This window comes from Idiotropiscis lumnitzeri, unplaced genomic scaffold, assembly GCF_059441095.1.
Source record: "Idiotropiscis lumnitzeri isolate Australia: NSW breed Sydney's pygmy pipehorse unplaced genomic scaffold, RoL_Ilum_1.0 HiC_scaffold_70, whole genome shotgun sequence".
In the NCBI taxonomy this organism is placed as follows: domain Eukaryota; kingdom Metazoa; phylum Chordata; class Actinopteri; order Syngnathiformes; family Syngnathidae; genus Idiotropiscis; species Idiotropiscis lumnitzeri.
In genome coordinates, this window is record NW_028283608.1 from 1 (window position 1) to 8,369 (window position 8,369).

General features: G+C 43.6%; 1 long non-coding RNA gene across 1 annotated transcript; it reads left to right on the plus strand.

Moving 5' to 3' along the window:
• Positions 1-6,396: 6,396 nt before the first annotated feature.
• LOC148315638 (uncharacterized) lies at positions 6,397-8,132 on the plus strand. Its single transcript, XR_015840734.1, has 2 exons — positions 6,397-7,449; positions 7,797-8,132. It is a non-coding gene; the product is annotated as an uncharacterized LOC148315638 (long non-coding RNA).
• The last annotated feature ends 237 nt before the right edge of the window (positions 8,133-8,369 follow it).

Here is an 8,369-nt window from a genome sequence, read left to right on the forward strand (position 1 = left end):
TTCCTAGCAAGTGTACTACCTAGTGAGATAAGCTAACAGGCTCACGAAGGACTCCATGTGTGTTAGATACACGTATTTTCTTTTATTCTATTTAATTTCTTTTTCACTGGACGATTGTTGCACTGTTGTTTTTGGGGCCACATTGAATGATTGCTCTGCACGTTTCGTGCAGGCTGTTTTTTTTCTGGGACTAAAAGAATCGTCTAAAGCTTGAACTGCACCGGCAGTGGATTGGATACTTCCTAGGACGCCGGCGAGTGACGTTGGATTCCCGTGGCCACCTATTTCCCTGGAGGGTGGTAGGACCGTCAAGAGGATTTTTTTTGGACAAATCTTTTTTTCCTTTTTGTTTGTTTTTTCTGAGATCTCAGACATTTTTTTTGTGGGTCAGATCTGACACCAATTTTGACACAAACTAACACGAATATATGTTTAAAGAGAGATTGAATGTTCTGAATATTGGGGAGTTTGGGATATATAAATACAACTGTTCACATATTCCTGTTAATTGTTCTAAGTGTGTCTTGTTTCTATTGGAGGTTTATTATTGCTCTAAGTAGAGTTGCTGCCGCCAATCTCCCTGCAACCCAAGATAGATGAGTCTTGAGTTGAATACTTACAAATAATTGGTACACACAAACAAATTCTGATTTATTTTACTTAGCTTGAGTGTGACGCTGCTTAGTTCAATTGTGGTGGTTACACAAATTGTGGCGAGCCAGCCAGGAGATTGGCATAGTGGCTTTTGTTACCTCCAACCCATAAGATACGCTTAATTATAACTTATATCCCTGGAAAAAAAATGGATCTTTGTCAGCGGTTTAGAGTTGATGGTCAAAAAACGTTGTATGTCACAGGAATTGAACCAACTTGCACAGATGGTCATATTTCTGATGTTTTTGTGATAAATGGTAAAATAGAAAAGGTCATTAGGGTTCCAGATGAGCCACACCAACCGCAAGGCAGAACTCTCGTTATCTACGAATCAGAACAGGCTATTTTGGAAGTTGATCCTGCGACCTTAGGGGAACTTGCAAGCCCCAATAACCCAAGTTCGACTTGGTCTTCTAAAACTATTAGAGATATCGCTCAAGGGGAGATGGGCAAAGAAGTGGCCCGTCGGTACCTTAGAGAACTTGAGTTTATGGGAAATAGTGGCAAGGTAGGCTTCCTTAGTTTCCTTCAAAGTGAATTACAGGCGGGCCCCACACCTAATGCTATGACACAACCGACTAATGACCAAAACATTGATACTGACACTCACTATTGTGATCAAAGTGAACCAGCAGAGCCCACAAGTGCTTTTAGTCCTAGTGCTGTTCGTTTAGATGAGAGCATTTACAACCCTTCTCATGTCCAGAAAGTGGTGGTTGAGCACATTATACGTAACGAGCCAACTCATACGTCCCTTGCACATGCAAAAATACGCACCTTCTCAGGTCGACTTCCTCGGCCCAACGGTGAAGTTGATTATGAGACATGGCGCACCCAAGTTGATCTTTTACTTTGCGACTCTTCTTTGACTGATGCACACAAAGTAAGAAGGATGCTTGAAAGCTTACTTAGCCCTGCTTCAGACATTGTAAAGCCCCTCGGAGTCACTGCACTACCATCAACATATGTGACTCAGCTTGAATCCGCTTTTGGCGTTGTTGAGGATGGAGAAGAACTTTTCGCTTCATTTCTGGGCTCCAACCAAAACAATGGAGAAAAGCCCTCCGCTTTCTTGAGTCGCCTTCACAGTCTTCTCACCAGAGTTATTTCTAGAGGGGGTGCATCTACTACAAATGTGAATGAGCTACTCCTTAAACAGTTCATTCGGGGTTGCTGGGACCAGAGTTTGATAATAGGTCTTCAGCTTGAAGGGAAAAAGAGTTCCCCCCCTTCGTTCCCGGACCTCATTCTCATGTTGCGGACAGAGGAAGACAGACGGACAGCTAAATTGGACCGTATGAAAAAACATTTGGGTGCAACAAAGGCTGCTGCACATGCCCACTCTGTATTTAACATGCCCGTCCTTGACCAAGCGTCGCTGACAAGCCCCACTTCATTTGATGACGAAACTGCAAAGCTTGATTTAAAGGTCACTGAACTCACAAAGCAAGTGGAAAAGTTGAGCAAAAAGGAAAAGACCACCACCCCAATGTCTAGTCCCCCTGTAGATTCACAACCCACAAATGAACCTGCTAACATTGAAAAGCAAATTGCTGAGTTAACCAAGCAAGTCCAAATGCTTATCCAAAACCAAAGGGTTGCACACAAATATGGTGCAACTGAGCCTAAGGAGTCCTTATATGTCAATTCAAGACAGTCACGAACCTCTGTTAAAATCCCTGGCATGCCTCGTGCATGGTTTTGTTTCAAGTGTGGGGAAGACAATCACATAGCAGTTCATTGCACGAATGATTCAAACCCTGTCCACGTCAGAGAGAAAAACGCTGAGTTGAAGAAGAAACAAGCTGACTTTGTGGCACGACAGGCTTCAGCTCCTTTTGCATTAAACTAATGGCAGCTCCTGCTGTGGGACATCCAGGAGCTGCAACCATTGATTCTCAGAGTCCCAAATCTTTTGACACTGAACAGCAAAACACTTGCCCGATGAAACCCGAACACATTTTCGACCCTCAATTGTCTTTGCCCAAAGGTCTCATAGGCCCACGCTGTGCAGCCTCTGTACTGATTGAAGGGACGCCATGTGACTCTATAATAGATTCCGGTTCACAAGTAACGACAATCTCTGAGTCTTTCCACAAAGAGCACCTTTCTCATCTTTCCATCCAACCTATCCACACTATTCTTGAAATTGAGGGAGCCGGAGGACAGAATGTCCCATACCTCGGCTACATTCAGACGCACATTTCCTTCCCACGACATATGATAGGAGAAGAGCAGGAGTTGGTCGTACTAGCACTCGTAGTTCCCGAATGCCACTTTAACAGTAAAATTCCATTGCTGATTGGGACAAATGTACTTTTGCGACTTTATGAACAATTAGTGGAGCAAAATGGGCCTGCGTTTATTCAAGGAATACGCTCCAAAGAGTTTGCAATGATCCTACAACATGTTGCCCAGGCTCAGAGAAATGATACCGATCCCTACCCGGTAATGCTGCATAGTAAGAAGCCTGTCACAATTCTTCCAAACCAGAAAACATGTCTCATGGGAAATGTGAGATTAAGAAGAACAAACCCATACACGAGCTTTGTGCTTGAACAGCATGAGCAGTACAAGTTGCCAGGAGGCCTGCTGATCGAGTCCGTTTTTGTAGACATTCCATTTAGGGCCAGTACCAAAGTGCCTGTCATTGTACATAATGTGGGTGAACGTAGCGTGACACTGCGGCCAACCAGCGTTCTTGCACAAGCTTGTGTAGCCCAGCAGGTGTCCCCTTTTACACCTGTTAAACCTCAAGTTTCCCTAAATCAACCGGGACAGGAGACCAGTAGATTCATCTTCGATCTTGACGAGTCTCCCATCTCAGAGGAATGGAAAGAGCGCATCCGGGAAAAGTTACTATCCATTTCTGATGTTTTTGCTCTTGATGACATGTCGCACGGCCACACTACTGCTGTAAAGCATCAGATCCGGTTACACGATGAGACACCCTTCAAAGAACGTCCAAGGCCCATTCACCCAAGCGACAGAGAAGCAGTGAAGCAGCATCTCAGACAGCTACTTGACGCAGGTATAATCCGTGAGTCTCAAAGCCCCTTTGCTTCACCAATTGTATTGGTTAAAAAGAGGGACGGATCCATCAGGCTATGCATAGACTATCGCAAGTTAAATTTGAGGACCATAAGAGATGCATACGCCCTCCCAAATATTGAGGAAACATTCACAGCTCTCAGTGGGGCGAAGTGGTTTTCTGTCATGGACCTTAAGTCTGGTTATTATCAGGTTGAGGTAGCTGAAGAAGACAAGCCTAAGACAGCTTTTGTATGCCCCTTTGGCTTCTATGAATTTAATAGGATGCCACAAGGTGTCACGAATGCCCCAGGCACTTTCCAACGCCTCATGGAGCGGTGTGTTGGTGACCTCCACTTGAACGAAGTGCTTGTTTTTTTGGACGATCTAATTGTCTTCTCAGACACGTTGGAGGAACACGAGAACAGGTTGATGAAAGTCCTGTCACGTCTCAGAGACTATGGGCTTAAACTGTCCCCAGAAAAGTGTCATTTCTTTCGAGACTCAGTTAAATATTTAGGACATGTTGTGGATGCCCATGGAGTACATACTGATCCGGACAAAATCTCAGCTTTGAAAACCTGGCCACGTCCATCTACTGTCAAAGAGTTAAAATGTTTTTTAGGCTTCGCTGGGTACTATCGACGTTTTATTGAAGGATATTCCAAGATAACTAAATCCCTTAACCGTCTTACTACAAATTATCACCCACCAAAGAAACGAGGAAAAATTTACAAACGAGAGCCACCTCAGCTAACTCGCAGTCCGACTCAGCCTCTTGCAGAGCAGTGGACTTCAGAGTGTGATACAGCGTTTCACACGATAATCAGGAAACTAACCTCAGCACCTATTCTCGCCTTTGCAGATCCACAGCTCCCATACATACTGCACACTGATGCTTGTCGTGATGGCTTGGGAGCTGCCCTCTATCAGCAGCAAGGGGGGAAGCTTAGGGCAATTGCATATGCGAGCCGGGGGCTTTCCAAAAGCGAACAAAATTATCCCACACACAAGCTTGAATTCTTGGCCCTCAAGTGGGCTGTGTGTGACAAATTTAACGATTACTTGTATGGTTCTTCTTTTGTTGTCCTGACTGATAATAATCCTCTAACATACGTCTTAACAAGTGCCAAGTTGGATGCTGCTGGACACAGGTGGTTGGCTGCCTTGTCCACTTATCACTTTACCATCAAGTACAGGGCTGGTCAAGCGAACAAAGACGCCGATGGGTTGTCTCGGCGGCCACAAGAACCACCTTATGAAGATGAGGCTTTTTGCAAAGAGAGAGCTCGTATTAATGACATGAAAATGCGACTCATTGATTCATCAAATCAAATGGATCATGAAACTTTCACTGCTTTGTGCCAGCGCCATTCTGTTTCAATTCCATCAGAACCTTTTGTTGTTGTCGAGTCTCTCGCTATTGACCTTACAGCAGTCCCTGAAGCATATGGTGAAAATATCTTGCCCTTAATGACAGATGCTGATTGGCACACAGCACAAAGGATGGACCCCCCTATTGCACGTGTCATAACCTTGTTGGAAGGAGGTGCAAAACCTGGACTCAATGAAACAAAGTACGAATCCGCTGATGTTAAGGTCATGCTAAACCAATGGAACAAACTTGAACTCAGAAATGGAGTGTTATACAGGAAGTGTAAAGACCAAGATTCTCTAGTCTACCAGTTAGTACTACCTCATCAGTATCGTGAAAGAGCTTTGAAAGGTGTACATGATGAGATTGGTCACCTGGGATTTGACCGTGCCTTACATCTTGCTCGAGCTAGGTTCTATTGGCCAAGAATGGCCAAGTCCATTGAAGATAAGTGCAGGAAATGCCCTCGATGTGTCATGAGGAAGGGTCTTCCCCAAAGAGCCGCCCCGCTGGAAAACATTCACACGACTTACCCACTTGAATTAGTTTGTGTGGATTATCTGTCCATTGAGCCAGATAGTCGAGACACAAGGAATGTGTTAGTATTGACGGATCATTTTACAAAATTTGCCATAGCAGTACCTACAAGAGACCAGAAAGCTAAAACGATAGCGAAAACGCTTTGGGATAACTTGATCATTCCCTATGGGTTTCCTTGCCGTCTGCTAAGTGATCAAGGGAGAGACTTTGAGTCTAAAATAGTCAAGGAGCTTTGTGCTTTGGTTGGGGCGAGGAAGATCCGTACCACTCCGTATCATCCCCGGGGAAACCCTGTAGAACGCTACAATAGGACATTGCTAGCTATGTTAGGCACATTGGAGGAGAAGGACAAGTTCCATTGGCGAGACTTCGTCAAGCCCTTAACGCATGCCTACAACTGTACCAGAAATGACACGACAGGGTATTCCCCATACGAACTAATGTTCGGCAGACAGCCCAGGTTGCCTATTGATCTTATCCTTGGTACATACCCTGGCAAATCTAGTCCAAAGTCCTATTCAGATTATGTCAAAACTCTTCGTGCAAACCTCCAAGAAAGCTACGCTCTTGCTTCCAAACACTCAAAGAAGATGGGTGAGAAGAATAAGACACGTTTTGACAACAAAATAAGAGCTGCTGAACTCTTTGTTGGTGATAGGGTCCTAGTAAAGAATGTTAATGTCAGAGGAAAGCACAAACTGGCAAATCGTTGGGAGCAAACCATTCACACTGTTGTAAAACGCATCAAGGACAGTCCTGTTTATGTTGTTAAACCAGAGACTGGAGAGGGTCCTCAGCGGACTTTACACAGGGATCTTCTTTTGCCTTGTGGGTTCTTACCTGTGGAGGATCAGAATGAATCCGATTCTCCAGGAGACAATTCAAGGAAAGTGAAGACAAGGAGCAAGACAAATAAGATGATGGAGACTGATGTTGGAAGTGAAGGAGAGTACAGTGACAAGGATGAAACGAGTGATGAAGAGATATTTTGTATTGACTCACGGGAGCGGCAGATAATCACGAAGGGCCCTTATACCCAAACTGAGCAGTTTCCTGTTAAATTCCAACCTCCTAAGCATGTCCAACCCTCAGTGTCATCTTCTGATATTGCAGGGCCAGAGAAACCAACACTTGACCTTGATAGGTCCATCATGACCTCACAACATGAAGTTCCTGGGTTGAGTAGTGTTGAGTTGCCATCTACAGATAGGTCTTCCGACCATCTTATTGAGATCCCTGAACCTGACTTGACTCCTACCCTGACTGACACAGTTATTCCCTCAGACTGTAAACCCAGTACTGACACTGTCAAAACAGATGATGCGGCGGTTAAGTCAATAGGCTTGCGACGCTCCGAAAGAGAAAGACGTCAACCTAAAAAGTTTACCTATGATGAACTGGGAGAGCCACTGAACTTGGCTATTAGTTCTTTTTTTCAGGCTTTAAGCGTTGCGTTCTCGAGAGCTGTACTACAACCTCCACAATGCCCAAGCTGTAAAACGTTGCATGAAGAGACTCATGCCGTTTAGAGGGGGAGAATGTAACCCATGTTTGGCTCAGCCTTTTTTTATTCCTATTCTTATTTTCTGTTAATGTGATTTTTTCTTAGCGCTGTTACTATTTCCTACGGACCTAGAACGCACCGCAGCATTGATATGACGTCTCATCTCGTACGAGAGACGTAGAGAACTTTCTAGCATTTTGTTTCATGCGAGTTGAAGGAGAAAGGCTCTGAATAGACCATACTGGTCCGTTGAACTTTTTTGTGTGAACTGTGAGCGAATGGAGTTCAAATCCTGTGGTGTTTTCTTGCCAAGGAAATTCGATTTATTTTGAGACTATCGATCCTGGTGAGTTTTTTGTCGAATGTGCCTAATTAACATTCCTGTGTCAATGTATCTCATGATGTTTAACTGAAAAAAACAGTCAGGATGAAGGTTTGTGAACGTTGAGATTGTTATTAGCTAATGGTGAGATATAACTGAAAAAATTAAAGCATTGTAAACTATTTTACTCGCACATGCCTTCCTAGCAAGTGTACTACCTAGTGAGATAAGCTAACAGGCTCACGAAGGACTCCATGTGTGTTAGATACACGTATTTTCTTTTATTCTATTTAATTTCTTTTTCACTGGACGATTGTTGCACTGTTGTTTTTGGGGCCACATTGAATGATTGCTCTGCACGTTTCGTGCAGGCTGTTTTTTTTCTGGGACTAAAAGAATCGTCTAAAGCTTGAACTGCACCGGCAGTGGATTGGATACTTCCTAGGACGCCGGCGAGTGACGTTGGATTCCCGTGGCCACCTATTTCCCTGGAGGGTGGTAGGACCGTCAAGAGGATTTTTTTTGGACAAATCTTTTTTTCCTTTTTGTTTGTTTTTTCTGAGATCTCAGACATTTTTTTTGTGGGTCAGATCTGACACCAATTTTGACACAAACTAACACGAATATATGTTTAAAGAGAGATTGAATGTTCTGAATATTGGGGAGTTTGGGATATATAAATACAACTGTTCACATATTCCTGTTAATTGTTCTAAGTGTGTCTTGTTTCTATTGGAGGTTTATTATTGCTCTAAGTAGAGTTGCTGCCGCCAATCTCCCTGCAACCCAAGATAGATGAGTCTTGAGTTGAATACTTACAAATAATTGGTACACACAAACAAATTCTGATTTATTTTACTTAGCTTGAGTGTGACGCTGCTTAGTTCAATTGTGGTGGTTACATCTGCTTTTAATGAATCAGTCAAATATCAATAATAAGAAGA